Below are 22,620 nucleotides of genomic sequence, written 5' to 3' on the forward strand. Positions count from 1 at the left end.
CTTCGTTTTGAATAACCAACATATGGTCACTAGCCAGGAGAGAAAGTAAATCAGGTAAAATATTATGACTGTCCCGCTCCTAGAATGAGACGTGATTGCTCCTATTATATTCAGTTGCAATTTTGCCTCAGATATTGAATTTCCCGTTGGAATGTCATTTTAGAATCAATTCATACTCCAAGATTTCCTCATTTGAGTGATCCATGATGATGTCATGGATCCTATGTACAAAGATGGTGCGTTGGGCTTGGAAATTCCTAGGGCCCCGGATGGGGTTCCGTATGGCAAGGGAATTTGTGATAGCTTTGAGGACGATCCTATGTGGGATTGTTTCAGGAAGGGTGGACATAGGTGTTTCCCAGGTTGTCGGGGTGGAGGGGCCGGGGTTGTTCAGGGAGTTTGGAGTCTCCTGGGCGTTGGTTGAGGCCTGGGGGCGAGGAGTACTATGGTTGGGGTTGTTGGGTTGTGCTTGGGCCTGGCCGGCGGTTGTTGTGATGTTAGGAGTCAAGTAGGCAAGCGAGTCCTCGGACATATGGACAGGGGGCAGGCCATTGTCTTTCCTAAGCGAGTTCCAGAAACCTAGGAGCTTCACTGGGTTGTCTGGAAATTGGATTTGTGCAAATGTTAGGAGTTCGGCCCCTAAGCTGGGCTTAGGGACGGGGTTTGGTGCAAGAGAGTTAGGTGTTGGGGCCTGTTGTGTATGGTTCTGGGTTTGCTCTGCTATAACCGTGGGGTTATGGAGATGTTGGGTGCTTTGGTGTCCCCCTTGGGCCACCGACTGGGCCTGTTGTTGGTTAGGGATGCCCCAGGCATTTACTGGTGGAGGAGGGGCAGGGATGGTAATAGCTGCCTGTTGGCGGGCTGCTGTCACCGTTTCATGCAATTGCTTGATTGCCTCTTGCCTGCGAGGACAAAGATGCGAGATTGCAATGTGTGGACCATTGCATAGAGCACATTTGGGTGTTGGGTTTGTGCATTCCCTGTAGCTGTGTTCCCCTGTGCACCTGCTGCACTTGGGGGTTCCATTGTTACATACATTGGAATAGTGGTCATACTGAAAGCATTTGAAGCATTGCTTGAGCTTGTAAAACCTCTGTGGGTTGATTTTGTCAGGTTCAGCCATGATGCCAAATGCAGAAAGGCCTTGTGTGCAGACTTGCGTTGCTTGCTCCGGTGAAGCCAGAGTAAGTTTCAGTACTTGGTTGTTGCGTTGGGTTGTGAATCTGTGGGCTTGAAGTATTTTAACATCCCTGTGGCCCTAGGAATTTTCGCTTCAAAAACCGCAGCCCCACAACAAGACATTCCACACAACGCTGTACCAAGAGGCCTAGGACCAACACTTACAGCCGAACCCCATCCCCTGAGGACGGAGCAAGGGCAAGCAGCCCCCACAACTCTCCACCAGAGAGCGACTCTAGCACCACGGATGTGGACATCATGAACAGCAGTGACACCGAAGACCCCTCAATGGCACAGCAACGTATGGGAAACCCTAACCCCAACCAATCCCCGACCGGAACCAGGAACAAGATACCTGGCTCAACAGCTTTACCCCCCACCTCCACAAACAGAAGCGACCAAACCGAATGTAATAACATTGGCACTACAGCCAAACAAACACTTCCGTCTCATAGTCAATAATGGGGATCACAATCCTTCAGGTGAACATCAGACATTACTTCAACAACAGATACCTACTCACTCTGGAGGTAGCCAGACTTAACCCAGATGTTGTCTTACTCAATGAAACAGCGGCCAGACAAGACCAGCACATCTCCATCTGGGGATATTCCACCAGGGAAGTCAACAGGGGTAGGTACAGTGGGGTGGCAATACTAATAAGAAGAGGGCTCTCCTACCGCCCCATCCTCATAGAAGACGACAACTTTCTTGCAATAGAACTCGCCACTTCACACGGCCCCCTCATTGTCTGCACCGCATATCTACCACCTAGACTGGCCTACCTCCCCTCCATCCCTCTGAACAAGCTGCTCGACAGGAACCTCCCCACTATCATCGCAGGAGACCTGAATGCCCACCATCAGGCCTTATTCAACGCTCCTGACAGGCCAGACCTCAAGGGCAGGCAGCTCTTCAATCTAATGCAAAACCGGGACCTCTCCTTCCAAGGCCCCCACTTTAAGACGTTCTTTGCGGGCAACCATAGGGGCACCCCTGACATAGTGCTGACCAACAGAGATTGTGACCTGTTCCACTGCAGAGTAACCCCAGGCAAGAACGTGGGGTCGGATCACATCCCTGTGGTCACATCCCTCCAAGCAACCCCCTTCAGATATGTGGCACCATCCAGGCCCAGATTGGAAACCATACGTGCCCGTGACTATGACACCTTCCTTGCTGGCGACCCCATCCTTGAGTTCGACACCCTCCCAACCCAAACAATCGACCAAGCAGTAAACACCATCCACAACCGGATCCAGCTTGCAACCGAGGCCACTTGTGAAATATCCACCACAAGGACTTACCACCAATATAAGCCGACCCGAGAAATCAGAGGCAAAATGAATGAGTACCAGCGAGCCTGCCAAAGCCACTACCAAACAGGCCAGCCACCAGCGTTGACCCTACAAACACTCAGAAGGGAAACCATAGACCTTACGCTGACCCACAAGAGCCACATTTGGGGAACCCTAGTGAGACAGGCCAACCAGTACAAAAGGGAGCCGGGAACTTTCTGGCGCAAGATCAGACAGCTCCTGGGATCGGTTAACCCCAGCCTCACCCACCTTGTACACACATTCCTTGACGAAGATGAAGAGGAGCAACAAGAAAAAATAGAAGACCCGCAGGATCAGGCTGACCTCATGGGCGCAGTTTGGAAAAAGACACTCACAGCTTCAAACAGCAGAGCCTTCAACAACACTCACTTTGAACGTGTCAACCAATGGACAACAGAAAATGGCGCCTCCCTTAACAGCACCCCTCTGATTGACCTGATAACCCTAGAAGACGACCACCCTTTAACAAGACCCATAACTATGCTAGAGATGAGAGGAGTCATCAAAAACACCAGAGATAAGGCCCCAGGACCATCAGGGATCAAAGCGCTGCAGATCAAATTTCTACCAGGCAATCTTATGCAATCCATACTCAACCTATTCAACGCTATGCTGGCATCGGGTCACATTCCTGTAGCATTGAAGTCAGCCAAGATGATATTCATTCCCAAACCCAAGAAAGACCCCCACCAACCTGGCAACTACCGACCAATCTCACTCTTAGACTCAATAGGCAAGTGCTTTGAAAAAATCATGTCAAACCGCCTTAACTACTACATGGAGTACAACAACCTCTTCACAGAAAAGCAGTTTGGCTTTCGAGCACATAGATCAACCCAGCACGCAATTAACATCATCTACGACGCCTTAAGCTCAATTCGCAAGCAAAAACAGGTAGCTTTGATTGCGACGAGGGACGTACACAAGGCCTTCGACAGCCTGTGGCACGATGGTCTGGTGTACAAATTAGCAGACTTACCAGCGCAAAACTGGACCCTCCTCAGGCTGATCAGTAATTTCCTTAAGAATAGGCAAGTTACCCCCAGCTTCAAGGCAAACGAGGCCGCAGCCTTCACCCCAACAGCTGGAGTCCCCCAAGGATCATGCTTGAGCCCGGTTCTCTTCAACATCTTTGTAAATGACCTGCCCCAACCAGAGTATAGGGACACCATTATCGTGCAATTTGCGGACGACGTAACACGTAATAACATCTAACCCTAGCAGCCAAGCGGCCAAACATGCAACTGCAACCCGTAAGGCAAACGTAGAACTAGCAAGGACTGCTAACTGGGAAAGGAAATGGAGGATCACCACTAACCCAGAAAAGATTCAATTAAGCACTGTCGGCTGAATGGCCTTCTCAATTGAAAATGAGGGGGGAATAAGAATCAGGGGTGAACCCATAGCCATCTCAAACTCCAACACAGTGCTCGGTTACAACTTCAACAGGCTACTCAACTCCTCCCAGTACGTATACCAGAAGACAGCAATGGCCCGGGGCTCACTGGCGAGGCTCTTCCGTTTCAACCAAGCCCCATCCCACATCAAGCTCCACCTGTACAGAATGATCATAAGGCCTAGCTTGGAATACCCATACGTTCCCCTGAACCTCACCAACAAATCCAATATGTTGAAGATTCAACGAGTACAAAACAAAGCACTTCGCTTTGCAGAGGGCCTGACTCTGAGGGACAGGGTGAGAACTGACCTGATCCATGAGACGCTCAACATGAAGCCAATGAACATCAGGCTCAGCTACCTGGCCAGAAGACAGCTGTACCGTATGAAGAACATGTATGTCCCAGACCCAGAAGATCCCTTCGTAGCAGAAAACACCACCAGCGACTACGAGATCCACGAACCACCACACAGAACCAGAAGAATCACTCTCCAACAAAAAGTGATCAGACATCCATGATGAGGCCTTCCCAAGCCCTCAGATACTAAGCGGTCTGCCAGACGATCCAGATGAGTGGCCCATCCCGGACCCAATCTACACCAAATGAAGAATAAAGAAAGAAAGAAAAAAAAAATAAATAAAAAAAAAAAAAAATAAATAAAAAAAAAAAAATAATAATAAAAAAAAAATATAAATAAATAAAACACCTACAAAAAAAATATAAAACCAAAAAACCATTTGTCGTGGCGTCAGAAGTGTAACTACCCTGATGTTTCTAAGATTAGCCTCCTTCAGCCAACTCCATCGGCTCTAGTGCTTTAGGACACCAACAAGGTCACAAACACTAGCCCCCCCAGCCAATGTACTGACAACCCAACATAACACATACGCAAACAAACAACACATACAAAAATGTCAACCCATGGTGGACAGGCCACCGAACTTTCAAACCTCCTCTCTCTACACCCACATCCTCTTCCTGAATTTCATCTCCCCATCCCTCTACCTCCCCCATCCTTTCCATTCCCTATGGACATCAAAGCGAAAGCGAACTCCAAGATATTGGCATCGAGTGATCCACTGTAGGTTAATGTTTTGAATTAACAAGGTGCCTGATTTACCAGAGGGCCACTAATCCTAGTGGACTCATAGGACAGGAAGCCGGCGGCTTCTCGAAACGCCCCGCCATTTGCCTTTATAATCTTTTCCACATATATTTTAAAACGGTTTTGGTAGTTACGGCTTCGGCGACCAGGCTTTTCCATGGGTTAATGTGAACTGTGGGTGAAAAAGAAGCACCTTTTCTCAATCCTACATTGTGGCTTGAGCTTAAAACAGTTGCTCCTTGTTTGTGATACATATGACCGTCTGAAGAAAATATCCTGACCAACATCCTCTAACTTTTTCAGTAATTTTTATAGTTTCAATGAGATCCGCTCTGTCATGCCCGGTTTACTGTGTTGTTAGCCCTGTGGCTTTCAAACGTTCCTGATATGAGAGATTGGCGCAACCTGTCTTCTTACAAATTACGTCTGAATTTGGCCGTTTGCCCGTATCTCCGAAAATGGACGTAATTTGAAAATGAAAAAATTAGATTTTTTTTTAAATTTTGTTAACCAAGGCAGCAAGTTAAGAGTCCTCTGGTAGGTTAGGAGGGCAGGAAGATCTAAGGTTTCAAAACGTCACGAAAACCGTTAATTGAAAGTCCTCTCCTAATCGTGTAAGCAGGACGACGGAAAACGGTACAGTACATCACTTCCGTTAACCAATTTCATTTCAAATTCCGTCCTTTTTTGGCCATATGGGCAAACGTGCGAAAAGCGACGTAATTTTAAGAGGACGGGTTGAGAATGACTTCTGTTGCTCAAAGTTGCACCTACTGCAGAGCAGCTATATCTCTCTGAAAATGAGGTCTCCATGCTTGCATACAGTAATCCAAATGAGGTCTCCATGCTTGCATACAGTAATCCAAATGAGGGCGCACCAGAGATTTACAGTTGAACCATTACATTGTTATCCTTAGTCAAAATTTCGCTTGATAATCCTGAAAATTTCGTTAGCTTTTCTGACTACTGCACACCTGTTGTGCAACTTATAACGAGTGGTGGATTTTGACTACAAGGTAATTCTCTTCATCAATATGCTGTAATGTATTGCTATTCATTTGATTATCGTAGCATGGGTTATTGTCCCAGATGCATGGTCTTACATTTGTCGATATTAAAGAGCATTTGCCAGTCTTCTGGCCATTTGTGGAGTTAATGTTACTCTCTTTGTAAGGCTTCAATACATCATCATTTCCCACTTTACCATAAATCTTTGCATTGTCTGCAAATTTCATGATGTGGTTTGTAATATTCTCATCCGTCATTGATATATATGACAAATAGGGTAGGTCCCAAAAAGGACCCTTGTGGAATCCCACTTCAAATCATTTCTCCATTCAGTTTCGTTCCATTTAGCACATTTGAAAAACCCTTTGTTTTCTTTCCTTCAACCATTGTTTTATCCATTCTAATATTGTATTATTTATTCTATGGACCTGTAATTTTCTTACCAGTCTCATGTGGTTCCTTATCAAAACCTTTAGCAAAATCCATGTATACTACATCTATTGGAAGACCTTTGAGTAGCTGGTTACCGTTTCTAAAAAATGTGAGCAAGTTTGTTTGCCAGAATGTGTGTACCAATCCATGTTGTGCCGATTGTACAAGATTGTACACTGAAAGATGGTGAATGATTCCCTCCCTGAGGATTCTCTCCATGAGCTTGCAGATATGAGATATCAAGATGATTGGTTGGTAGGTTTTATATCGAGCTCATTCTGCATTTTTGAAAATAGGAGTGACATTTGAATATGTCCAATCTAGGGGGACTATCTCTTGGTCTCGAGATTTTATGTGAAGTAGTTTCAGCTATAGGCACAGTTCTTCTGCCAGTTCCTTTAAGACTTTGTATTGGATTTTATCCAGGGGTTTTCGAGTCTTTTAGCCTGTCTGGAGTGCAATCACCTAGTCTCATTGTCTAAGATTTGTGCAGATTTATTTTTTTTTCAAAATGCTGCATTCAGATGTTACTTTATCTAGCGGCACTTGTGCTTTATTCATAAGTGAAAGACCTGTGACGACTACTGCTATATCATCGGCATAGTTTAGCAATTTAACTCTTGCCATTGTCATGAAAACCAGGTTTTCTATATGGATGTTAAAAAGAATAGAACTGATGACTCCTCCTTGTGGAGTTCCATTTTCCTACAAGTGTAGTCTGACACTTGGCCTTTCAGCTTTACTCTGGCATACCTGTGACTAAATCTTGAATCCATGCTAGCATTTTTACCTTGCCACCATTTTATAAATAACGTGTGTAAAAATGCTTGTTGGCTTTCAAGTTTGAATGCTTTTTCTAGATCAGGGAAAATCACTATAACCAAACCTGAGTCGACTCTTCCAAGTAATGTTGCTATGCAGTTTCAAGTTACAACTATAGTAAAACCAAATAAATTCTTAAACAGGTCTCCAGTCTTTCACAGTAGCCTATAAGACCATCAGTTCTGCAATTTTATTAATAAATTATGTTAACGAAATTGGTCTAATTGCCAGGGTCTTTCGTGTTAGTAATCGGAATGATGTCTGTTTTCTTGCAAGAGGTCGGGAGCTTGCCGAGCTCCCAAGATGCATTGATAACGTACAATATCCCTTGTTCTCCAGCAGGACCTGCGTGTACGATCACTGAATATGTAATGTTATCAGTACCTTGTGTAGTATCATTGCCACCTTTTTTGGGTCAGATTAGTTCTTGTTTAGTAAGGAGTCACATTCGTCATCTGTAGCCATGCTCTTTCGAATGGACGTCAACCTCTCCTGTTTTTCCTTTCTGCTTTCTGACCATTGCAGGAAGCAGGTACGAAGCTTTTCCCGTAAACTGAACAGCAAGTCACTCAGCCTCCTGCAGTGGTTAAATACATGCATGTTGTCGAGGTGGTCGACCTAACGTTGTTTTAATCTGTCCCCATATCTTTCCAAGATTACTATGCTCATTTAGAATGACACCAATCAAACCATTTTGCCTCTCTTTAACTCTTTAGAAACTAGTCAGCTTCAGATATCACTGCTCTTACCAGAGTTCTTCCTAACAGTGTGCGGTTTCTCTAGAGATGTTTTCTGTTGACTCTGGGGTTTTGTTCTTTACCCTCATTACTGTAGAACCAATAGTTATTTCGTTTTGTGTTTCCTGTGATGACTGGAGTAACTGCTTCAGCAGCTGTAATGGCTTCCTCTAGATTGGTCTCGTGTCCGAATCCTTGGGTGGCTAGTATGTAGCATGCCATTTTTCCAGCTCGTCCTGGTATATATTCCAGTTGGCCTTTTACATTCCACGTAGGTTGTACCGGTAGTGTAGGAGTTTTTCTTTGTTTAGTGTTGTGATAGTAGCATAGCGGTCACTGGTGATCAAGTTTACTTCACACTTCGCCTGATGCTTGAGATCAGTTGAGATCAACGTTAGAGAACATCCTTGAATGTGTAAATGTTCCCCAGGGTTGAGAAGTGATCAAGTATTTCTCGCAGAACTTTAGTCAAATCGAATAGCCGAGTCACACCTACCTTCTGATATGTGCATTAAAATCCCAGGTAATAATTATATCATGCACCTCCTTGACAAGCACTTCCTCTGCTGTTTACATATAAGGGCTTGTAGACGTTATATACGAGGAGCTCAATATTAGCCATATTCACTGGTACTGCTAATACCTCTACTCATCCCCACACGGAACTGCATCTTTTTCCTTGCTTTTATGGTGTTACTTGACAAGGATCATTAACCCTTCTCTCCTTTTCATGAGGTATAATTATTGGGGATAACCAGTTAATCTGAAGGATTTCGTGGCTGGTTAGACAGTTTCTTGCAAAACTATTATATCTGCTTTTGTACCGATTGCAGCTTCCTAAAGAGTGGGTTTTTAATTCCAAGACCCTCTATGTTTCAATGAATTCGTAATGAAGAGACAGCGGTTTCTGTTGGCGTTGCCTTTCCTAGAAAACTCCCCTTGGGAATCGACAACCATATTCTCCACTTCGCTAGTAGTGTAGCTGCAAATCGGAATGAATCCATTGTTCATGTCTATCTCTTGTATTACAAGATATCGTTGCTCTTGATTCGCCACTGTTTCCTGCAGATGCTTTTGCGGATCTTGATAATCTGATGTGACTATCCGACTGTTATTGGTAGGCTGTATGCCCATGTGTTTGTCCTCCTGTGCTCCGTCTTGTCTTGTACCGTTTCTTGTGTAACTGTGGTCTGCTGCACGATCGTTATTATTACGCAAGCGATTGCAAGAGTTTTGTTACGAGGCATTCTGGGTCAACTGTAAGCAATTGTTAATGGTCTTTGCCATGGTCTTTAATGTTTTTCAGCTAGACCTTGTGTAAAACTAAATCTGTTTTGTTGATTCCGATAGTGATTGTATTTTATTTCCATGTTGTAATTCTGCAGTGGGTTTGTGCATTTTCTGATTTGGAGTTGTTAAGTAGTGATGACTGTTCTATGAGGGTTGGCATCTGTTGTGGCTGGGCACGAGTGTTTCAGACGTTAATGTTGGTATACGTACTGCTGATCTGTGATTATCCTGACCTTAGCTGTCTGCATCTTTACTTTCCGTGTGGTTGTTCCTCAAGAATGATATTTCCTCAACTTGGACATTTGGCTGTTGTGGTCTGGTTTGCCTTGTGCTTAGTTGTACAGTTTTTGGTTGGATGCCTCAGGTTGCGCGCGAGCACACACGCGGGGGCACACCCACCCAACTTTCCTGTCCGGTGCAGCGTGTTTGATGGTGGTCATATTTCTGACACCTGAAGCAGCGCAGGGGTTCCATCACGTATGGACGGTCAATATATTCCCTAGTTTCCAAGATTGAACGTTTCCAGCACATGTCCTGTAACAGTCACCAGAACCTGACGTGTCACTGCTTTGTCCATTTTTGTGTGGCACCGTTTTGCATTCAAGAATTTCACACATAAATCACAATTGCGTGATGCATCAAATGAACAAATCCACAAACCAAAAGGCTGCAGGATCCAGTAAGTTCAGTAGAACTTCGGTTTCAACTCCTTTTACCATGTCGTAGCTCAGTCGGTTAAGGCAGCATCTGGGTTGCTCTTTGAGTCAGGTTCGAATCCTCGTCACGGCCCTTGTGGATTTGTTCATTCAAGAATTGCTTGTGTTCTAGTATTGAATCCTGTGGAAATTCGACTGGATATCCCAACACCACAACTTTTGTGCGTCTTTCAGAAGGATCCAGCTTTTCGAAGCATTCAGGTATTCCGTGGAGAAATGTTACTGTTTCTAGGTAATTTGTAGTCTTTTGTCTGGTTTTGTCATACTTTCACGTTCACAGTAATGTTAAGTTTTAGCACTGGTTGCCTCTTTTCCATTTCCGTTACTCTGTCAAATGTTGTAGGAACGTTGTCTGTCTTCATTATGGTAATTAGAATTTTGCAATACTAAGTCTGCAATTTGGTAAGATATGCAGTCTGACACTGTGTTTACTAGTCGTGTTTTTACGGGGGTTGAGCTTTGCTCTTTCGGCCCGCCTCTCAACTGTCAATCAACTGTTTACTAACTTTTTTTTTTTTTCCACACCACACACACACACACACCCCATGAAGCAGCCCGTGACAGCTGACTAACTCCCAGGTACCTATTTACTGCTAGGTAACAGGGGCATTCAGGGTGAAAAACTTTGCCCATTTGTTTCTGCCTCGTGCGGGAATCGAACCCGCGCCACAGAATTACGAATCCTGCGCGCTATCCACCAGGCTACGAGGCCCCTAGTGTGAGACTGGTGCTGTCTTCTCTAGGTACATTACGTCGGGATTCTTCCTGGTAGAAGTACTTTGTATAGCCTCGATAGCAGTTATCTAATTACTGTACCTCGGTGTACTGTCCTCCGTTGTCTGAAAAGTACTTCCATTTCCCTTTTCTCCTGGACTTCCTTTTGACGTCTCCCTGTAGTGAGAGCCGATTCACATTCCAACCTAACGCCTGAGACACTCCTAGGTCTGGATAAATTTATTTCTCATCAACGTAGGTCGTAAAATGATTTTCCCAGGTGGAATCAGGGATACCTAACACCTAGTCGAGCAGTTTGGTCTACCTTTAACTGTAAAGGTCAGTACACCATATAAGATGCATCATTGTGGCTCTGCCCATAGGGTATCGACCTGCTCAGTGATACGGCCCTCACACACACGAAAATAATAGATCATTGGGAGCCGGGTGACCTGACCACTGTGGTAACAATGTGGGTCGCCTGCATACTAGGGTATGTGCAAATCTAGCTAGGCGGACAACAGATAGTCTAAAGTGGTATTTATCCAAGAACTGCTGAAGAAATCTGCAACGTTCCTTCCTAACAGTAGTGCAGCATGTCCGCCTGGCGGTCGGATATTCACACGAAAGACAGTCAACATGTTACATCAACAGCTGTGTCTGGGTATTGATGGGTTGTTCCTCACAAAACTGCCAGGATTTGAGCTGATGGTTACTCATAATCTGAAGTTTTCCAGAGAAGAAACCCGTGTGCTGCCTGCTGTACCAGTGGCGCCGGCGGCGAGTCTCATGGCTGGTGATCGGCTCATCCTAGTAATGTAGGTCATTATGAGCTTTCTCCACAGCCTATAGTTCTTAGTTACGACTACCTCTCGCCTGACGCTTCACTACTCGTAATTTTTATTATCTTCGTTCAATTTTTAATGGATAGACCAAGCCATTGTAATATTTTTATTAGCGTCTTTGCCTTCACATATACTAACTATTTGATCCCTCAAAATTATTAAAGATTCTAGAACTCACTTCTGGTGGACACACACACTCATGCAATCATCATGTAACAACAGCTTTGGAAATCTCTCTCCTCGTATCAATGGAGAGTGCCACAGCCCAGAATGTTTCGTCTGAGAACATTTAATATTAGAACATTTAATACGAGAACATCAAGTCCCACAGATGCTATGCATGGAGTGTCTACCAGAGTAGCGAGGGCAGCCAAGTACCATATTCTTACACGTGTCCCCGACTGTGTACGTCACCAGCAATCTCTAGCAGCTTCAAGCCTCAGTACTACAGGTACAAACGTTACCATCATCCTCTTGGTGGTTCCTGAACCTCGGGCAGCTGTAAGTGCTTGACTGCAGTGGCCACCCATCTGTGGTCACAGTCACCATCTTGTGTAAATATGGACACCTGGATGTGGATTTGATTTTCAAGACCATACTATTTGTGTGTTGAATTGTCTTCCCCTGTGACTTGTCCACATCAATTTGCCTGTCAGTGCCTGAACAGTTGAAGGCAGAGTCTTGGAGACGAAGATTACCTGACCCATTCCTGGCGTGTCCTACACTGGGCCAGTTGTCCTCCGGAGAGTCGGTAAGTATAGCAGAAATATCTATTATTTAACAACGCACATTTTAACACTTTTGTAGAGATTATTAAATGTTCTTTGTTGTGCATAGTTGATATCAGTATCTTGAACTCTTGTAAATCGTTGAAATTTGGGCAGAGCGGCCTCACCAACATGGCGACTTGCCTCGCCATGTTGGCGAGGCAAGTCAAAGTGTTAAGAAAAGGTTCCCTCAAGAGGGTTGAGTACCCATCCAGTTGGAATTGATATGTACCTCTCTCATACACAGAGAGCAATCACACTAACCTGATGTATCAACGAGAAAATCTGTGGGAGACGTGATGAGAATTCGAACCTATGCGATGGGCGACATTTTAAAACACGCCTGGGGGCATGTTTCTGGGAATGTCCAGCGCATAGGTTGCCTGTGTGCATCATTGTTTTTAACTTGTTTGACAGATTTTTCTTTGTGCGAGTTAAAACACACATTATTTTGTTAATCATAAAATCTAGTGTTCCTTTCTATATCAGTATAATATGTTTTAACACTGTATAATCGACATCCTTAATACGCGTTATCAGTGGTAAAAAGAAAAAAGTTTTCTAAATAACCTTTTTCTTTAACCTTATTAGAATATGCTGCATACTACATGATGCTTAATATACTGAATGCCGAACACCTCACACAGGTAAGTTAGGTTGGATCGTTAATGTACGATTCTCTACACTAGCTAATTTATTTATTTATTTATTTATCCATATACAAGAAGGTACATTGGGAATGTGAGGATACATAATATGGTAATTACAGTCTTGTAAAGCCACTAATACGCGCAGCGTTTCGGGCAGGTGCTGCCCTAATAATAATTAAAAAAAAATAGTGAAGCTAGCACTATGGGTCACTTAGAGGAGCTGGTAGATGGTGGATAACTGCATGGACCGTTAGATGAATGGTGGATTAACAGGACGATGGATCACAGGTAGGTGAATGGCACTTTAACAGGGTGCACCGAGAAACACAAGGAATTAGTATCATAATTCGCTCTTGTACATACAATAGGAATATTTAGGTTAGGTAATGATAGTGATGCATAGACATTATTTACTCTAAATGCATAGAGTGGGGGGGGGGGGGTCATGACTGTCAGCTGATGAATGGAAGGGGAGACAGTCACGACTGTCAGCTGATGAATGGAAGGGGAGACAGTCACGACTGTCAGCTGATGAATGGAAGGGGAGACAGTCACGACTGTCAGCTGATGAATGGAAGGGGAGACAGTCACGACTGTCAGCTGATGAATGGAAGGGGAGACGGTCACGACTGGGTTTTGCACTTGTACGGGAAAGAATTCATTGCTAACAGTTATTGTATTTCACACCCCCTAAACGTTCGTTCATGCTTGCACTAACCTCGACATGCATATCTACTATCTGTAAACCTTAACGGGTTCACAATCAATTTGAAACGTTCCTTGACGTAACCTTTACATTCTTATTCTTTGTAAATTCCTATTTGCTTCACTGAAACTGACAATTAGAAACTCTTCCCTAAACATTTCTCCTCCCGAAACTTAAGCTTAATGCTTACTGTATCTTTCTTGCTAATCCTTAATTACAGTATACAAAATTATGTACTGTACGAATCAATTTGAAACATGAGTAATTCACCTCGACTTTTCCCTTTTCCCATCATTCCCAAGAATGTTACAATGAAAATTAGCTGAAAACCATACTTCCACTACCTAATGTACGAAACATTGAAAAACTAAATGAACCATTTTGATTTTCCCTTTTAACTTCGTTAACGACCTATACCCTGAACTACTTTTATTTTGCAACACAAAAATTCCTTTTACTAAGCTTGCAACTTTTCATGGAACACTATGCAAAGCACCATGCAAAGCACCATGCAAAGCACCATGCAAAGCACCATGCAAAGCACCATGCAAAGCACCATGCAAAGCACCATGCAAAGCACCATGCAAAGCACCATGCAAAGCACCATGCAAAGCACACCACGTTTTCAATCCTTGCAATTGCTTTGCAAACCAGGACAAGAGGTATCTGTTACATCTTGCTAGGAATATTTATTCAAATTTTGAGGCATGGTATTTTACCTGACTGCTATCTACCGACTAATAATACCCATACTTAAGCCAAATTCACAAACATTCTGACCCATACGAGAAAATCAGTTGGAGCCGCGAGGAGGAGTCGAACCTAAGCTCTGAGAACTCTAGGCAAACACTTTAGACAACTGCACCAAAACATTGTCAAAAGAATTCCAGCCTCGGATGCTTGGGAGCACCCAAAGTAGAGGTTCAAGTCCTACTCAAGCTCCTCCTCATTTTCTCATTGATACACCACATTAATGGGATTTCTTTGTGCCTTGAGACCCATCTCTGGCGTCCTGTATGTGTAAAGTTCTATAGAGGATTATACTCGGCAGGTTAATGTTTTCAATTAGCTCCTATTCAGTATGGTTTCCTTCCTGGAAGAAGCATTCAAACATGCTTTGCTGAATATTTTGTTAGACTAGATTCATGCTCATAGATGGCATTTATTGACCTTAAAACTGCTTTTGATACAGCAAAAAGGTGAGATAAATATTAGATTAATTAGTCTCTCTTGGAGTTTATGGAAGACTTGACATAGCTCAAGGGGTACACGAGTATCAGAACCGCCTCAGTTCTTTCAAGGGAGTCAAAAGTAAACATTCTCCTCCCATTGATTTTGGTTCAACCCAGATTAGTGCGCTTTGCCCAACACTGTTCAATGTCCTTGTGCACAAAAACTGGTATTTGCACACTTGCTGATAAAGCTGTCATCTATTATGTCGACGACATTTGTTTTGTTTCAAGTATCCAAACTAGACTGCAATCTCTACTTGAATCACTCGCTGCTAAAATCAGTGAATTCAGTCTTTACCTTAATCCATCGCTCTTTCTTCCAGAAAACAATCAGTGTGTCTCTAGCTTTCAAAGTTAACCAAACCATACAAACATGTGGGCAGCACAAATACCTTGGAGTATCAGTGACATTGTTAACGACCTACATCGTAGGTTAAAATCCAAATCACTTAAAATACTAGTAAGAATATTGGAATGCATGTTATATATGCCGGACTATTCAACATGTTTGTTGGATCCCTACTTGATTATCATGCCTTGCATTTAGCTTCCCCGCCTCTGTTTTGAACAAACTAGAAGTAATAAAGAAAAGCCATGCGGGTAATTCTTGGTGCCCCAAGAAGCACAAGAATCATCACCATGAGGAAAGAACTGAAGCTTCCAACCATACTAGAGAGAATCATCCAAGTCAACACTACCTTTTCCCTTCAGGTAATGGGAGACCCTACGTCTCCAGCATTGTTCAGAGAAGTTACGTGCCGTTAACACACTATTAAGTGGTGCAACATTCCACCTCACTTCTTGTATGATAAATGGCCGAGTAAATATGTCGGCCATCTCATGAAACTGAACATTCCTTGTAAATGCAATATTCCTGTCACTGATCTCTCCATCTGTACACCACAATTTAAGTACTATATACAACCGCTACTAAGATGGTTAATTAGAATCCTGCTCTTTCCAAAGCCATCACACTTTAAATAATTGCCTTATCAAAATTTTTGAAGATCCCTCGAGAACTGTCCACATCGATATTGCAATCCAGGCATCTACAGGACGGAAATAGCATGCAGGTTTTACGGACAATACTTGCACACAAACTATCATTGTTAGGTTAAACAACTGACTGCACTACAACTAGCTACCAGTGCATTATCACAGTATGAGGAACTTTGTGCTTCAAAGTCTGCTCTTAAAAAGATTTCATGCACGACCGACAGTAAGAGCTTTATAATTGGACTTTTTATACAACCTGCTCACTGCACAGTATAAAGGGTTTAGAACCTCTTGCATGGATACCATCTCACAAATATAACCCACTATAATGACAAACATTGCATCCAAATGTGTGTGTAAGAATGATGAAGGCGAATTAAACCAAGGTACCCCAATCTATGTTGTTGAAACTACTGTTCCTATTACTCAGGTCTAATAGAGAAATTACCAACTCCGAACGGCCTGACAACACCGGTAGAATAACCTGCGATTTGTTTAGATCCGAAACCTATGTATATGGGCAGCACAAAACGTCCACCAGACTGACACTACGGAAAATCTCAGTCAGGCCCAACCGACTGAACAATACTAACATACTGAGAAGCTGCACGTTAACCACATAATATATATATATCAGTGCAACATCTATCAGTAGACTAAAAATCATCAACACAGGCTTTACCAGAAAATAACAATTATGAATTACGTTCCACTTCCGACAAAATATTTCTTTGACACTACAAAATGAAAGATTCCTCCAATACCACACTGACTACTTTGACTAAAATGCTGGTGTGCCACAAGGCTGTGTACTCGCGCCAACAATAATCCACACACTGCAGAGGGAAGGAAGGGGAGGAGTGGTGGCCCTGCTGCTAAGGACTGGAGTTTCAAGCCGATTGATTTCCAGGGTTGCAAGGAGTTCAGAGACTATGCATGAATATGTATGCATGCAGCATTTGACGGCCTCCACACACTATAGTGAACATCAGCCACACTACTCAACTCTTCCTCAGGTCATGCTCCATCAGCAGGAAAGGAAGCTTGCACCTAGCACTGCCGGGTGGGTAAAAATCGAGCAGCAACGAGAGCGCTTCCCTCCTGAGTAATAGCGTGGTGCCCGCGAACGGCATCATGCTGTTCAGAGTTAAGGTGAAGTTCCAAGGAACTGACAGGAGGTACACCAGGACCGACACCATGGACCCATCGACGTCGTCAGGGACGAAAATGGACCCCAAATACTCTTCAGCAGTGCAGTAGCACTAGAAGCTCTCTTTATCACGGCTCTAGAGGTTAAGGGCTTAACACTCCTACCTCCCCATCAATTTCAGGCAGTGAGGACAATACTCACAGAGTGAGTGATATCATCGCTGAACAGCCTATCATTGAGATCGTAAAGAGCATCAACGCTCTGAATCGATCCCTCACAGCCATCTCGGCCCTCCTCATCCGGCAGGGTGAGAACGGGAAGCTCACCCTCAAGGTCACTCAAGACTCCGGCAGAGGCTACTCTTGCGGCCGACAACGGCCTCATGTTTTGGTGTGGCCTGCACACCCCATCAGATCGCTAGGCAGCGTTATTTCCGCCTACGCCAGTGTTTTAGGTGTTTCCAGTACACCGACTACTCTCAGAAGTGCCCCAACCCACTGTGGAAATGCAGCATCTGTGCTGGCGACCACCAATACAGGACCTGCAACGCATCTACTCAACGCTGTATACTCTGCAACGGTGACCACACAGCCGTCTCTCACGACTGCCCTACCAGACAGGCGGAAATCAAGAAGATGACTGACGCCAGACCACGAAATTGTACTACAAGATCGAAAGCATTCAACATACAAGAAGACTTCCCTGCACTCCCGGCAAGTGGTGCCGCGAACGGCGCGCAGCCAAACTACTGGACCAGCAACTCCCGCGCCAGCCACTCAAGGTCACAGACAACACCTCTCAACCAAGCCAGCCAACCATCCTCCCTCACACCGCCACCAGCCACCCCTGACAGCACTGTTGCAGCTCCGATTCACTTCGCGACAGAAATGTCAGGTGGTGATCAAGAAACGGTACAAAATACTCTACGACACGTACAAGCACAACAACCACCCGACCTTTGTGATACCAGAGGCCATGTTTACCGGTTGCTCCTCTCAACTAGAGTCCGACCCCACGCCAGACACACCTGTCAACTCGGACCTTATTACAGAGTCCGACCCCACGTCAGAGACACCTGTCAACCCGGACCCTATTACTCCAGTAACACCTGCGACTACATCTGCAACAATACTGCCACCAACTGCTCCTGCAGACATCAACCTGTCTGATGACGACTCTACTGACTATGTCGACATTTTAGACGACCCTGACTATGTCGACTCTGCAATAATCTCATTACTCCCAGGCCAACCAGCTTATGATACTCCAGCAATAAGAAAACTATCAGCAACGTAACAACACCGAGCATGGATCTCCTGCATGTTGACGGCTCACCAGCCGTATATTCAACTATGTATGAGGAATACTTACGGCGTGCGCCAGGAAACGAGTGCGTGCTTAGACACGACCTAATTTTCACGGAATATGACGAAAGCACACTGTCAGCCAACCTCTCTCCCGGAGACTACACCCAGTACAAAGCCAAACAACAAGCCAAGGAAAAAAAAAAACTTAGCATGAGGATGCAGGCCTAAGACTCACTGAGGGCAGTTGCCCTCACCCCCCTCTTTAGGGGGATGGGGACCTAATTTTGCTCGTTTTGAGGTGGTGGAATCCCTGCAAGCTTCAGAGCAGACCGACGTGGAAGACAGAAGACGGAAGACTCCAGCTCAAAAAGAAGAAAGAAGACGCCACACATCAAGAGGAAAGAAGACCTCACATCGCCGCCCCTCCCTCGGGACCCTGCCCACTAGCCTAAGCCAGCCAGGTGTTCAGAAAGCCTCATGTTACGCCGCGCAGCTGGGTTTAGCCCTGGCTCTGTCTCCAACTCCGACGTTTCCTCTCACCCAGGCTATTCTTCACCTATACCCACTTTAAAGCTCACCCCAATGGGTACCTTGTCCTATATTTAGTTCGTTCGTAGGTCATGCTCGTAAGAGCAGCGGCCGTCCCACGAGACGTTAATCAATTTTAACACCGTTATAAAAGTATGTTCATTCCCATACACAATTTATTATACAATAAAATTCATTGTATATTAGGCGTCCATTATGTGATTAGGTTCTTTTGGTGATTATTTTTGTTAGTAGTACAGTAGTGAAACATTTACAGACTTGCTATTCGAGAAGCAGATGTCAGTGAAGCACTGTTCGAGAATACATACATACATTACCAAGGCCCCTCCCCCCCCCCCATCAGTAAAATAACAATGATTGTAATCCAGCCGCCGAACCTCTTGTTTATCAATGAAAAATAGGCTTACACACAACTCGTCCTCTTGTCTGCATTCATATATTTAAACATGCTGTTCATTCAAAATTGGAATTCTCAAATATAAATTAATATTGTTAAATGTAAGGATGCGGTGTATATTCGGACATTGGTTAAGTTAGGCGTTTAGTTTCTCTTGGTGATTATTTGTATCTGTAGTAGATGGGTGAATCATTCACGACATTGTGGTTCAAACAAAAGTCGTCAGCGAAGCACTGTTCAAGAAATGTTTGATCATCATCAGTGGTGACTTGTGTAAACCGTTTTACCAATCAAAACGGGGGGGGGGGGGGTCTGGTGGGTGCATGGAATGGACTTTAGCCTTTGTTTATGAGGACGAGTTGTTACACAGCTCAACTGATCACGTTCGAACATTTCTCGAACAGTGCTTTGCTGATGACCCCTGTTCGAATCCCAAAGCTATAACTATCACCCAACGTAGTTCTAATACATATAATGGCCAACAGAACCTTAACACCTAACCTTTGACTAACTTTACATTGAAATTATAATATGAACTCTTGAGAAACCAGTTTTAATGCACAATACGTTAATACCAATGAATGCATCCGGCCTAGAACTTGCTTCCTTCGGAACATTCTTTGTTAGCTTGTTAAAGAATGAATATCCTCCAGTGACATTAGTAACGGCTCCTTTCCCAGACCATATGCCACTTGACGAGTCTGGTGTCCCTGCTCTTAAAACCTTTATCTACTGTCATAGGCGCTCCGGCCGTTATATAATATTTACTTCCCCCAATAAGGGGAGATACTGCACTAAAAACAAATCAGGAACATCACGTTACCCCATCCCGAAAACACAAACGTTCACGTTTAGCCCTTAACAGGGCCTGCCGCATGACCACAATTATTTTGTCGATTTGCAGAAATGCTGCAGCGCTCGTGGACTACCAATAACTTGTCCAAGATGCGGATGATGGCCACGTAGCTGCAAGTGCTCAGCCTCCAGAAACTGACCGACGGTATGTTCAGCTTGCTAAGGTTTAGCCCCGGTACTTTCCCTTCATGCTAAACGTTTCTTCTTGCCAGAGTACGAATACGAAAAATACAGGAGAAGATGCCCATTGGGGCGAGCCTTGAAGTGGGGACAGCTGAAGAGAAGTCGGTGAGAGGAAATGCTGAAGTTGAAGAGAAAGTGCCAGGGCTTGACCCAGCTGCGTGTCAGTATGTCGATGCTGCAAACAACCCAACAACTGGCTAGGTTGGGAGACGGGTCTGGAAGGCGGCAGTGGCAGTGCTTCTACATTCAAGGTGGAGACAATCTGTCTTCAGGTGGTGTCTTCTTCAGTTTGGTGTTTCTTCTATTTTTTCTTGCTTCGAGTAATCATTTTGTGTTTTTCTTTGTACTCTGCGTAGTCTGGTGGGAAAAGGTCCTTTGACAATGTGGTTTCGTCGCATTCAAGTAAGATTACATCGTTCGATAGAATGTACTTTTGGTTTGGATTATTCAGCAAGCATTCTGCAGACCTCGTGTTGAGTATTTTGCTGGTGATAAGCGTCTATATTCGGGAGATCTGGGTGTCAGGTTTTTGTCACGTTCATCATAGAGTGTAGAGACTCTTGGAGACTCCGCTGGTATTGAGGTTGGTGAATGTGCTTCAATGTCCTCTGGTGCTGGGGGTGGTGATTGTGCTTCAATGTCAACAGAGTCATTTGAATCGTCAGAAGACATGGTGAGGCCTGCAGGAGAATGTTGGTGGCAGTATCGTTGCACATGATGTAGTCGCAGGTATGACTGGAGCCATCGGTAAACATGACCTCTGGTATCACAAAGGTCGGAAGGTTGTTGAGCTTGTACAAGTCGTTCAGTATTTTGTACCGTTTCTAGAGATCTCCACCTGACATTTCGGATGCGAAGTGAATCACAGCTGTCGGGGGAAGCTGGTGGCGGTGTGAGTGAGGATGGCTGGCCGGCTTGTTTCCTAGGTTTCGTCTGGGGCTGTGAGTGGCTGGCGGGGTGGGGGGGTTGCAGGTCCAGTAGTTTTGTTGCGCGCCGCTCGTGGCGCCACTTGTCGGAGTGCAGGAAAAGCTTCTTGTATGTTGAAAGCTTTCGGTCTGGGCGTCGAGTTTCCTTGCCTGGCGTCAACCATCTTCTGAATTTCGCCTTTCCTGGTGGGGCAGTTGTGGGAGACGGCCGTGTGATCGCCGTTGCAGAGTATACAATATTGAGTAGTGGCGTTGCAGGTCCTGTATTGGTGGTCGCCAGCACAGATGCTGCATTTCTGCAGCGGGTTGGGGCACTTCTGAGAGTAGTGGGTGTACTGGTAACACCGAAAACACTGACGTAGGCGGAAATAACGCTGCCTAGCGATCTGGTGGGGTGTGCAGGCCACACCAAAGCATCTGAGGCCGTTGTCTGCCGCGAGAGTAGCCTCTGCCGGAGTCTTGAGGGTGACCTTGAGGGTGGGCTTCCCGTTCTCACCCTGCTGGATGAGGTGGGCCGAGATGGCTGTGAGGGATTGATTCTGAGCGTTGATGCTCTTTGCGATCTCAGCAATGGGTTGCTCAGCAATTAAGTCGCTCACTCTTTAAATGAAGATTGTCCTCACTGCTTCGACAGACGCAGTGAGGACGACAGACTAACAAAAGTATGGATAGAGATAGGGAAGGGAGGGGAAGAGGATTGAAATGTAACCAAAATTGTTAGCGCAACATTAACCGTATGATACACCACAATTAAATGTTCATATTATGGGCCTGGTTTTTTGTTTACCACTCTGAAGTGGTTAACACATGGAGCACTTTAGACTATACCTATTAGAAGATCACCGCTTCAAGGAATAGTGTGTACCTATTAAAATTATTGGACTTGTTCCCTTCACTTATTGTACTTGGGTGCGAATATGTATCTACTACATAATGACCAACTGCAATTCGAGAGAAGTTTTTGCAAGTAACTTTATTCTCTCCATACCTGCAGTGCCGTTGTACGAGACAAATTTCTTGTATATGGTTAACCATAGCTGCAGTGCCGTTGTACTGATGCACCCTCGTACATATCTGAAATTACACATTAAATATATAAAAATACTAAATTGAAAATCTTCATATAAAGCTTTAAAAATATCCCGCAAGACAATCGATCAGCTCAGACTTTGGTTGATCCATAAAGCTGACTTACCACAGAATGGCAAAACCCAACCTCAGACATGACTCGTCCACAGCCCGTTCTCATCACAATGGCCAAGTGGTCGTTAACCCGGTAGCCAAACATGAACGTGACGAACGCTTCACATTTAA

General features: G+C 44.5%; 1 long non-coding RNA gene across 2 annotated transcripts in view; it reads right to left on the reverse strand.

Moving 5' to 3' along the window:
- The window catches only part of LOC123772845 (uncharacterized), a 127,563-nt gene that overhangs the window by 103,709 nt on the left and 1,234 nt on the right, over nt 1–22,620 (reverse strand). For both annotated transcript variants that reach the window (XR_011230156.1, XR_011230155.1), the window contains exon 3: nt 22,295–22,380. This is a non-coding gene — a long non-coding RNA (uncharacterized lncRNA). The remainder of the gene's footprint in view (nt 1–22,294; nt 22,381–22,620) is intronic.

Source organism: Procambarus clarkii, chromosome 32 (genome assembly GCF_040958095.1).
Source record: "Procambarus clarkii isolate CNS0578487 chromosome 32, FALCON_Pclarkii_2.0, whole genome shotgun sequence".
Taxonomy (NCBI): Eukaryota; Metazoa; Arthropoda; class Malacostraca; order Decapoda; family Cambaridae; genus Procambarus; species Procambarus clarkii.